Below are 12844 nucleotides of genomic sequence, written 5' to 3'. Positions count from 1 at the left end.
TTCACTTTTTCACAATGTAAGCATTATGTTACAAAAACTATTGAAGGAAGGGTACTGCTCACTGGATTAGGATAGACTAGCTAAACGTGGACCCTTAAAATGTGGTCTCAATTTATAACAGAGTATAATTGAACTGATAATGAGCGGGACAGTCAGTATAGAAGCATGCTCCTATCTTTCAAATATTCATGTGTCCACTTTTTAAAGTTATTATTATTGTGGCTGCGTTAATTCGTGGACAGATGTCTAGCCGGTAAAAAACACGGACCACAGCAAGAATACAATTAGATAAAAATAAGTAAAGGAAACCAGCCTTTATAAACACATTAAGCGCTGTTTTTTGCACTGAGGCTCATAGGTTAGGATACATGACGGAATGCTCATAATTGACTAAAGATTTTTTTGACTAAAGATTTTTAAAGGGTTATTGGGACTTCCACCAACGGGAGTGCCCTAATCCGTCACCCGAAGTGGTATCGTGAACGGGTTCACGGAAATACACAATGTGAAGACGAAGGTTGAGTAAAAGTAAAAGATGCTGGGTTCGTCCTACCTGGATCGGTAGAACCAGTTACTCCATCGGGGATTCTGCTTGTTGGAGCCCAGAGCTGTTTAGAAAGGGGGGTGCGGATCATTATCATAGCAGCTTTTTCGTCTTACCGGTTGTGTTTGGAAAGGGATCTGCGCCGCTATTACCCGCGTGTTGAGTAATCCTCGGACTTGTGCTGACTCTGCCCCCAGATGTGAAGTACAAGCCTAGGGCTCAGATTTAAAGGGGCTGCGCTGGCGCACAAGAACGTGGAGTTTTTTTTGTACATTGGCACATATTTATGCGATCCTCACAGCTGTTAGCATGGTAACACCAGCTGTGTTCAATTGCATCTTGCAGTGCCTGGTTTTACACATCGAAGGAACAATAAAGCCTGTAATAAGTGTTGAAACCAGTTTGTTATGTTGGATACATCAGGAAAAGGGGGCAAAGAAGCATTGGTGCCTGCAAATAGTGTTGGAACCAGCTAGGTATGTTAAATGCAGGTAATAGAAGATTTTATGGGATTTCATTTTGCAAATTGGTGCCAGGGTACGGAATCGTTCAAACCTTGTTCATAAGTTTTAAGGCGATTGACCCACCTCTGTTCTTTTTCATACAGTATTTTCTCAGAGTTGTGGGATTTATCAGTGAGCATTTCTATCACGGTCCAATGGAGCTCATCACAGGAGTGGTTCAATTCCGTAAAGTGGGAACACAATTTGGTGGTATTCTTTTTTAGTCATATTGCTTTTATGTTCGCCAATTCTTGTCTTTATTTTGCGGCAAGTCATCCCGATATATTTCTTTTTGCAGGGACAGCTCACCATGTAGATGACATGTGAGGAGTTGCAATTTGTATGCTGCCTCTGTGTCCACAATAAGGTCTCCGACAGTTGTAGTGTTTTGGACATTGTCGTTGTTTTGCATGCTATACACGAACCACAAGGGTAGTGCCCTGTTATTGGTGTCATCGTGGCATCTCTCGTTATGGCCAAAGGTTGTTTCTTCACGGGTCGTGTATGTACTAGAACATCTTTGAGGTTTTTTGTTCTACGATTAGCGAATCTTGGTTTAGGCCAATTGAATTTCCCGGTATTCAGGATATGCCAGTTTTTATTGACCATTTTTTGCACATCATAGGATGATGGGCAAAAAGTTGTGACACAGGTAGTCAGATCTTGTATCTGGGCTTTTGGATAATTTTGTAGCAGACAGTCTCTCGGTTGGTTATTGGCTCTTTTTTTGCGATACTTGATTGTTTTTTCAGTGTAGTCTCTTTTCCTTAATTTAGCACTCAGTTCTTGTGCTTGGATTTGGTAATCTTCATTTTTGCTACAGTTTCTTTTTAGCCGTAGAAATTGGCTGTAAGGAAGGTTATCTCTGAGTGGCTTTGGATGGTAACTTTTATACGAAAGGAGGCTGTTCTTAGCCGTTGGCTTGGTGTAAGTTTTGGTATGGAGAGCGTTATTTTCTACAAAAATTGTCAGATCCAGGAAGTCTAATCTACTGTTGCTGGCCGTATAGGTGAACTTAAGCCAGGGATCTAGCCCGTTCAACCAATTAATGAACAGTTCTAAATCAAGTGCAATGTTCCAGATTAGAATGATGTCATCTATATATTCCGGTCACCCATAGGAAGACGGTGGTCCAGGCTCTGATTGTGTCGAGGCAGGACTACGTAAACGTCCTGTACCCGGGCCTCCCGGAATATTTATTTACATGTCTTCAAGTGGTCTAGAATGCGTCAGCTAAGGCGATTCTCATGTTAGGTCCTAGAACGCGGATGTCCTCCCATTTGAGAGCCCTGCACTGGCTGCCGGTCCATAAGAGGATTCGGTTCAAAGCTCTGGTTCTGTCCTTTATAGCTTTACACAACACTGGCGCCTTTTATATTAGGAAAAGAGTTCAGCGTTACATACTGCAAAGAACTCCGAGGTCCTCATCACAGCAGCAGGTGTCCATCCCCAAGTTCTCCCGCGCCCGCTTAGGCGGCTGCTCCTTCCAAGTGCAGGCCCTCCTGTCTATGGAACTGTCTGCCACTGTCACTCAGACAAGTCGAGGATTTACTCACCTTCAGGAAACGGCCAGCAATAGCCAATGAGCTGAGGGTTACAGTAGATCTATTGTCAGTTGTCTGTCTTGAGTTCTTTCAGTGCCGGGACACTTTATTGAGTAGCTGTGTGCTCTATAAGTACCAAATTACATTACAGGGGAGGGTGGATTGGAGGACTAATGCCCCTTCTGACCTGCACACTGCCTGCCAGACCGACATCAATGGACTCAAAAGGATTGGGTGACTGTTGTAAAGGTTGGGGAGACTTATTTTGTCTATACAGCAGCCCTCTGGGAGAGCCTCTCAACTTTTTGAATTGGAGTGGACACTGCGTGGCAGAGGTCAACAGACCCAAATAGTGTGCTGTGTCTCTACTTTCTTTCAAGCACTTTAATCCTGAATTTGCTTTAATCTGAAAAGGCGCGAGCAATCAAAAGCCATATCTTGAGAGGCTTGCACTCACCAGATAATCCTGTGGAGCGGATCCACGTGTGGCAGCAAAGCACAACACTGGTGACAATTGCCAACTCCAGGCAAACCGTAGTACATAGGCCAGAGTGGATAACATATTTAGCCAAGTTTTGTCCATCATGAATTTTCTAATCAAGGGAGGCCCTCAGGTCTTCTAGGTACATGACAAGATCTCTTTACCATGTCTCCCAGGGCATGCGTGAACCAATGGGCAGACAGTAATATTCAACTGCAATGCAAGGATGGCAGAGGAAAACATATGCTTGCCATAAGCCTCAATCTTCTTGAACTCCTTATCAGGAGGAGTCATATATTTTTTTTTTGCGCCGGGACACCCCGTTGGGGTAGCTGCGCGCTTTATAAAATACACAAATAAATAAATTGGTGGAAGCCTTAACCACAAGCTCTCTGGAGTAAGATGTTTAAAAAGAAAATCAGGATCGCCAAGAGCTAGTCTGTGATGCCTGGCCACCTGCCTATTTACCGGAGGGCAGAAATAGAGTTTTGATAAAATGTCCATCAAAGAGGGTCTCGTTACAAGGGGGGCAAAGGCTCAGACACGCCACACCAAGGCTACAAAAGTACTGTAAAGAGGATTATTTTTCATCTGGACTGAGATCAGCATTAAATCGAGGAGCCTGACGGATCACTCCTGTGGCCTGAGTGGCAAGCAAAGCTCTGCCTCAGGAGAGGTGTCAAGCCTCTAGTAAATCCATGTAAAAGTTGTCATCTGTGTAATGAGGGGGGGAACCATTCAATCAATCAATCAGAATATTTATAGAGCGCGCTACTCACCCGTTAGGGTCTCAAGGCGCTGGGGGGCAGGGTGCTGCTACTGCTCGAAGAGCCAGGTCTTGAGGTGCTTCCTGAAGCTGAGGTGGTCCTCGGTCAGTAGTAGGTGAGTGAGGAGGGAGTTCCAGGTCTTTGCTGCCAGGTAGGAGAATGATCTTCCTCCGGTGGTGGCTCTGCGAATCCGTGGGATGATGGCGAGGGCGAGGTTGGTGGAGCGGAGCTGGCGGGTGGGGGTGTAGAATGTGAATCGGCTGTTGAGGTATTCCGGGCCCATGTTGTGGAGTGCTTTGTGTGCGTGGGTGAGCAGTCTGGATGGGATTCTTTTGTTGACGGGGAGCCAGTGGAAAAACCCATCTCCATTATTATCCCCATCCTCGATTGTCCCTTATTCAGAGCCAAATAGATAATGGAGCCTCGGCTTATGTGCTCACCCTCGTAGAGGCACTGGGCCAGTCAGGCTATATGAGGACCAGTTGAGCTTTTGCAAACTTGCAGTGCTACATTGGTTGAGATCGGGCTGAAGTCAGCCTGGTGTCCGACACCAGAATCTGCACCGGATCCTCGTTGGTACCAACCAGCAAAAAAAAAATCTCTGGCCAGGCTTCAAGGTGTTATGAACGACGCAGCCAGATTGATTTTTAAATAAACCAGGAGGACACATGTCACCCCGCTGTTGCAGGACTTACACTGGCTACCGATATCTCAGAGAGCAAAATTCAAAAGTCTCTGTATCATTCACAAATCCATTTATGGCTCGGCCCGAGCTTCATCAAGGATAAACTGGTCTTATACGTTCCCAGCAGGAGGCTGCGGTCTTCAGTAGCATGTCTCCTGGTATGCTAACGTTTTAAGCGATCATCGCTGGGCGGGGGGGAAGAGCCTTTTCGACTACGATGCCGTCAGTCTGGAGTAGACTCCTGCAACTTGCTCACCTTCAGGAAGAGATTAAAAACTGTTCTCTTCCTGAAAGTCTGGAGCTCCATGTAAAGCACTCCTGACTTTCCACCTCACCTTATGGTCCCCTCTCGGACAGCGCTTAGAGACCTCTCTGGTGATAATGCGCTATATACAAATGCCCCATAACATTACTGTGGAAAGCCCGGAGCAGGTCTTGGAGTCACAGTGGAAGCTTTAACTGCAGAAGTATGGATCTCAAGGAGCCAAACAGTGCTGGGGAAGGATCTGGCAGCAGCAACCCAACTGAGAGACCCCTTTGGTTCCTTGGTGCTCACTTGCACCCCAGAGGGAGTCGAAAGCATGACCAAAATCCTCAGCCTGGCCTCCTTAAATGCTTCAATCTGCCAATGAATCAGCTCTGCGACCAGAGAGCTCAAGGGTGAGCAACTCGCATCATGGCTCCCTTAACCCTTCTCTTTAGGTTCCGTGTGGCAGGATGGGGTTGAGTCCCACTTTGATTTTTTATGTTTGCGCTTAAATTATTACTTAGAGGAGCACCTTCAGAGCGAAGTGGACTGCTCACTGGAAAGACCTCAGGAGCAAGGACGAGTCCACAACAGCGACTTGTGCACAGGCTGCAACTTTATCTGGTCTTCAGCAACATATAGCTTCACCTTCCAGTATCGCCTTAGAGGCATGAGGGTACATTTATCACACAACTTAAGAGTCGTGACCTGAGCCCAGACACCATAGAGACACCTTGTGTAGATCCATTAGCAACATATTTTTTCTGCAATTATTGCATGGTTTGAAACCGATTGTTTTAGGTGGGGATGTCGTTCCAGAACATGTTAGCAATTGTCGGAAGACTGACTAAATTAACAGCAGAAAACAGGAACTGACATTATGCACGCAGGGGGGGTGCACTGGTGTGAGACTCCGCTCTGTCACTTACAGGGGTGGTATGGTGCCATTGTGGAGCAGCACGGTGCCACCTATCAGCATGCAGGAGCACTGCTAAAGAAAAGATTCTGGGTCCAGTCTTGTGTCTGTGGTTAGAAGTATCCATCAGATTATTGTCTAATTTGACTGTACCAAAAGAGATGTACTAACTGTACCCAAACGTCCAAAGTATTTCAGTTACTTTTCACGACGGATAAAGTAGGGTTATCCACGAGGAATATTCAACTTCTAGACCTGAAAGTTGCAATGCAGACTTTTAGCCGCCAGTGATGTACAAACATTCATAAAACCCAAGGCAGTTTGCTTAAGTGTTCCCTGTCCCAGATTTTGCAAACTGGCATTGTAAAATGAGTGACAAAGTTTTCCAAGTGAGAATCCACACCTACCTGCCATATAAGATGATGATCATTGAGTCAAGGACATTCTAGACACAAATTACACCATTTCATCCACTGAAAAGGGTATGAACAGGAGGGCAGAGTGTGGGTTTGGTCACAAATTTCCACACACCACTCCTACCAGCACATCCCTTGGAAACTAGGGTTTTAGACGTGGGTGCCTATTACTTTTAGAAAGTCGCTTCTGGCTCTTTACCCACAGAAATCCCCTCTAATGTCACTTTAAGATTAAATACTTAGCAGGAAACTGAAGGTGGATAACTGTGCTTTATACATTGTTGAGGAATAAGGACTTACAACGTTTAGGCAATAGAATAATCTAGGGAATCATTAGTTAAAGTCAAAACACTGCTACCTTGCAATCATTTGTGATGAAATTCAGAGGCCATTTTGAATATAAAGAATATAAGGCATACACCCTGACGTTCCTCTGCACAAGTTTACGACCAACAGGACTGATAAATTGTTGAATATTGGTCTACTAACACCAGCTGTTGCTTAAGCAAATCTAGGACAGTTGTAGCAGCATCAGCACAACTAAAAACAACTATGGAGCAGTGATATTAAAGGTCCGACTATCTGTATCAGTTTCACCACTGTACAGAACAAAAGAATAGCAAAGCGCACCATCAGATATTCAAGAATATTAGAGTGGCTACAAGTTTAATTCAGTTTAAAATGTGTGTGCATAACCATTCGGGTTCTCCTACCAAACATATTAGCAGAAAAGTGAACATGAACTGGCAAAGCCAACAGGTCTGGCCTTGGCCAGCTGGTGTGATTAATTTTCCCTTCAGTTTTTATACCAAGCATATACTACAAAAACAGAAAGAAAAAGCAAAGATGCCACTTACTAAACACCAAAACACACAAGATGATGGACGGCATGTTGCACAATGTCAAAACATTCACCCCCAGTCATAGATCTGGGTTTAATCCATCGTTATTTTGCTCACCCAGTCACCCCAGTTCAGACATGGCAAATCAGTCTTGACCCCGTGCCTCATGGGAACAGTCCAGCCCGAACTGCCAAGCCATGTCTTCCCTGGACCGGAATCAAGCATCCTAGGACCGGTTTAAGGCGATCAGCCGTCATCAGCCAGGATAGCTTGACTCCAGTGGCCTAGTGAGCATGGGAACCACGTCTGGGCATACCCTTCCCACATAGGGTGAACAGCAAAACACACAAGATGATGGCCGGAATGTTGCACAATGGCAAAACATTCACCCCCAGTCACAGATCTGGGTTTAATCCATCATTATTTTGCTCACCAAGCCACCCCAGTTCAGACATGGCCATATGCAAATCAGTCTTGACCCTGTGCCTCATGGGAACAGTCCAGCCCGAACTGCCAAGCCATGTCTTCCCTGGACCGGACTCAAGCATCCTAGGCCCGGTTTCTGGCTATCAGCCGTCATCAGCCCGAATAGCTTGACTCGCTTTTACATGGTAATTCAAGTAACAATGTAACAGTGCTCTTTCCCCAACAGAATCTGGGTGCAGGAAAAAACTGTAAGCTCTCTTGTTTGGTTAAGGCAGAAGGGATACCACCATATGAAGGAATGCAAAATTGGTTCCAAGACCAACCCTATCCATGTGTTCCTGCATGAAGGGCTTCTGCAGAGTGAGTGCCGGCAGTTTGCTAATTCATCTAAAAGAGGTGAAGGCCACTAAAACCCCCACCTTCCGCAATGTACACGAAGAGTCACCCCAGATCTTATTTCCCTTGACCCCACCAGGTAGGTCGCTCCCCCTCTGCACAGCACCGCCTGTGTCTCCCTGCCCCAGCTGCCATTGCTGAGGAAGTTCGAGGCCCTCCACCACCCGCAGGCTACCACCTGCGCCTCATCCATAGTGGCCAGTGGTAGGCCGTAGGTAGGTTTGTTCATCCTCCGCTTTATTGCTTTTATTGTATTGCCTGTATTTTCATTGTTGTGTCTGCTGTTGTCTGTCTTCCCCCGCTGCCTGTACGTGGTCCTTGCCCCTTTTTCTTCTCTCCATTTCCCTCGCTGTCCCCGTGCGCTCTCTGCCCGGTCTTTCCTTCTGTACCCCTCGCTGCCCCTGTGTCTCGGCCCGGTTTTCCCTTCTGTTCCCCCCGCTGCCCCCGTGCCTCTCTGCCTGTTCTGCCTTCTGTTCTTAGCTGCCCCTGTATTTCTTTGTTCTGTATTTTGCCTCTGTGCCACTCGTTTTTGTGCCCCTTTTGCCTTCTGTTCCATTCGTTTTTTGTGCCCGTCTTCCTTCTGTGCCACTCATTTTTTTCCCTCGTTTGTGCCCCTATTGATTTCTGTTCCACTCGTTTTTTGTGCCCTTCTGCCCTCTGTTCCACTTGTTTTTTGTGCCCTTCTGCCCTCTGTGCCACTCGTTTTCCCTCGTTTTGTGCCTCTTTTGCCTTCTGTTCCACTCGTTTTTTGTGCCCTTCTGCGCCACTCGTTTTTCCCTCGTTTTGTGCCCCTTTTGCCTTCTGTTCCATTCGTTTTTTGTGCCCGTCTTCCTTCTGTGCCACTCATTTTTTTCCCTCGTTTGTGCCACTATTGATTTCTGTTCCACTCGTTTTTTGTGCCCTTCTGCCCTCTGTTCCACTTGTTTTTATGTGCCCTTCTGCCCTCTGTGCCACTCGTTTTCCCTCGTTTTGTGCCCTTCTGCCCTCTGTTCCACTCGTTTTTTTGTGCCCTTCTGCCCTCTGTGCAACTCCTTTTCCCCTTGTTTTTGTGCCTCTTTTGTCTTCTGTTCCACTCGTTTTTTGTGCCCTTCTGCCCTCTGTTCCCCTCCTTTTTTTTGTGCCCTTCTGCCCTCTTTGCCACTCTTTTTCCCTCGTTTCTGTGCCCCTTTTGCCTTCTGTGCCACTCGTTTTTCCCTCGATTTTGTGCCCCTTTTTCCTTCTGTTTCCTTCGTTGTCCCTCACCGCACTCGCCGCTGCGTCCCCTGCCTCCCCGCCCTCCTGACAACCCACTGCCCATTCGCTGCGCCTGCCTCCCGCCTCCCAGCTGCTCCTCCCTCCCACCTCCCCATATATGCCAGCAACTGCGCGGCCGCACCGCTAAGACGCCAGCACTCTGCACACACCTGCTTCAAGGCTGCCTCGAAATGCACACAGCCCCCCTTCACCTCCTGGAACTGCAGCTACACCAGCCTCAGAGCCGACGAACCACCCGCCAAGAAAGACCCTAACCACCTCCAATGCATACTACTGAACATCCGCTCCACACGCAAGCATGCCGTCAAGCTTTGTGACCTGCTCGACACAACATCCCCTGACGTCGCCTCCCTGACAGAGACCTGGTTTAACGACTCCTCCGCACCCGACATCGCCATAGCCATCCCAGATGGCTACAAGATCACCCGAAGAGACCGCACGAACAGAGTCGGAGGAGGAATCGCCATCGTCCACAAGAACAGCATCAGGGTCTCGACTAGCACAGACGACGCGCTCAGCACCGCCAAACACATGCATTTCCAGATCCACACAGACCCTAACTCCACCCTCAGAGGCACCCTCGTCTACCAACCCCCCCGGACTCCGCCCCCAGTTCAGCGACTCCATTGCCGACTTGATCTGCACGCACGCCCTGACCTCCACCGACTACATCCTCCTCGGAGACCTGAACTTTCACCTTGAGAACAACAACGATAACAACCCTGATCGATAACCTCGCCAAACTCGGACTGGAGCAACTTGTCACAATGCCCACCCACTCCGCCAGCCACACGCTCGATCCCGTCTTCTCCTCAAGCCTGCACGTCTCCGTCAGCCACACCACCGAACTCCTCTGGTCTGACCACCACTGCATCCACTTCGCCTTCCAGAAGCCCACCACACACCTCTGCGCCCATCAGATCCCCCGCCGCTGCTGGAGCAAAATCACCGAAGACCAACTACACGCAAACCTCGCTCTCAGCCCATCCACCGAACCCTACAACACTGACGACGCTGCCGACAGTCTCAGACGCTGGATCGAGGACTGCGCCAACACCCTCGCCCCGCTGAAGAACCCTCCCCCCACAGAGACAACAGCAAGAGGGCCAGCTGGTTCACCCCAGAACTCCTAGCCTTCAAGCAAGCCTGCCGGAAACTAGAGAAGAAATGGCACAGTGAACAAACTCCGGACAGCCACGCAGCACACAAGGACGCCATCCGCAACCACCACCACCTCATCAGGGCGGCCAAGAGGACCTCCTTCAAAGACCGCCACGACAACAATGCACACAATAGCAAGGAGCTCTTCATCATCGTGAAGGAACTCTCCAACCCCAGCTCCAACATCAACGACATCCCGCCGTCGCAAGCCTTGTGCGACTCCCTCGCCACCTTCTTCCACCGCAAGATAGACATCCACTACAGCTTCAACACCCAGACAGCCCCAACAGACAGCAACACAACAGACCCTCCGCACAGCATCGACCACGACCCCCTGCTAGCCTGGGCCAGCATGAGCATCGATGACACCCTCAAGACCATGCGCACAATCCACTCCGGCTCTCCGTCAGACCCATTCCCGCACCAGGTCTTCAACAGAGCAAGCAGCTCCATCGCACCCCACCTCCGCAACATCATCAATCTCTCCCTTGAGACCGCGACCTTCCCAGAGATCTGGAAACACCCCGAGATCATCGTCCTACTCAAAAAACCTAAGGCAGACTCAAGAGACCTCAAGAACCTCCGGCCCATCTCGCTGCTCCCCTTCCCGGCCAAGGTCATCGAGAAAACCATCAACAGACAGCTAACCTGATACCTCGAAGAAAATAGAATCCTGGACCCTTCCCAGTCAGGGTTCCGCAGCAACCACAGCACCGAGACTGCCCTCATCGCCGCAACCGATGACATCAGGACCCTGCTGGACAACGGCGAGACCTCAGCACTCATCCTCCTAGACCTCTCGGCCGCCTTTGACACCGTCTGCCACCGCACACTATGCGCACGCCACAGGGATCCGAGACAAGGCTCTGGATTGGACCACCTCCTTCCTCTCCGGCAAAACCAAGAGCATCCGCCTCCCCCAAATCCATTCCAAAGCCTCCGAGATCATCCGCGGCGTACCCCAGGGATCCTCCCTCAGCCCGACGATGTGCAACATTTACATGGCCCCGCTCGCATACGTAGCCCGACAGCACGACCTCAACATATTCTCCTACACCGACGACACTCAGCTGATCCTCTCCCTCACCAAGGACCCCATCACCTCCACCTCCACGAAGGAATGAAGGCCGTCGCCGACTGGATGAAGACTAGCCATCTGAAGCTGAACTCTGACAAGATGGAGGTCCTCATCCTCGGCTCCAACCCCTCAACCTGGGACAACTCCTGGTGGCCGACGACACTGGGGGCAGCCCCGACACCCACGCAACCTGGGAATCATCCTCGACTCAACGCTCTCCATGACCAAGCAAGTCAACGCCGTCTTCTCCTCCTGCTTCAACACCCTCCGCAAGATCTACAGATGGATCCAGACAGATACAAGAAAGACAGTCACCCAGGCCCTCGTCAGCAGCAGACTCGACTACGGAAACGTCCTCTACGCGGGAGCCCCGACCAAGCTCATCAAACGACTACAACGCATCCAAAACGCCTCAGCACGACTGATCCTCGACGTACCACGCTACGGCCACATCACCCCCCACCTGAGAAACCTGCACTGGCTCCCCGTCAACAAGAGGATATCCTTCAAGCTCCGTACCCACGCACACAAGGCACTCCACAAGACCGGCCCAGCCTACCTCAACAGACAGCTCTCCTTCTACATCCCCAACTGCCAGCTACGCTCCGCCGACCTCTCTCTCGCCACCGTCCCGCGCATCCGAAGAACCACCACCGGTGGGAGATCCTTCTCCCACCTCTCCGCCAAGACATGGCACACCCTCCGACTGAGCCTACGACAGACCCAACACCTGCTGACCTTCAAGAAGATACTCAAGACCTGGCTGTCAGTAGCGCCCCCCCCAGCGCCTTGAGACCCTCGCGGGTATGTAGTGTGCTTTACAAATGATTGATTAATCGATAACTCGAGACTTCTTTGAATAAAAACAATTCGCAAGTGTCCGAGTTCAACACTAGATGGCAAACGTATGCTAAGCATAAGTATCTTCAGCCACACATGCTACGTACATATAACTTCTTACTAAATGCTTCTCTACATCTCATTCCACATTCTTACATAAACAAAGAAGGTACTTTAAAAGCTCCCTAGCAATATCGCTAATTTTCAGGCTTGGTTTTCTCCAGTTTTATCACCATTTAAAGAAGCAGTTTTGGAACTGGACTCTAACTTTGCATATTTTTTCTTGGTCGAACAAGACCACTTGTGATTTAGGTGATCTTACACTGTGCTCTGTGTCTACAATTTCCATTTCCACTCCCACAGAAAACGTATTGCAGTTTGATTACTTTTCAATCCACTACACAAGAAAATGAGACATTTTAACATGCATCCTGAATCCCATATTTTTGTTTAGCGTTATGTTATGCGGTTTTTGTATAGCACGTTTGCTAGTTACTTGGTCTCATAATGCTTTTGTGCAAAGGTCGTCTGCAGTTGTAGGTTTGCCCACTGAGTAGAGGATTTGCTAGGGTGGGAGGAATGTGTGGATGTCCATGGACAAGCCTGAATCAATGAGTAAGCATGGTGTGGAATGAACGTAAGAATTTCCCTTAACACAAGATCTATACAAAGGGTGAGGGGGGGGGATAACGGGGGTGCCTGAAGGTAATTTTATGTTTAACGGGTACCAAGTGGCAGAAAGGC

The sequence above is a fragment of the Lissotriton helveticus genome, chromosome 8 (genome assembly GCF_964261635.1).
Source record: "Lissotriton helveticus chromosome 8, aLisHel1.1, whole genome shotgun sequence".
Classification (NCBI taxonomy): Eukaryota; Metazoa; Chordata; class Amphibia; order Caudata; family Salamandridae; genus Lissotriton; species Lissotriton helveticus.
This window is presented reverse-complemented; position numbering follows the sequence as displayed.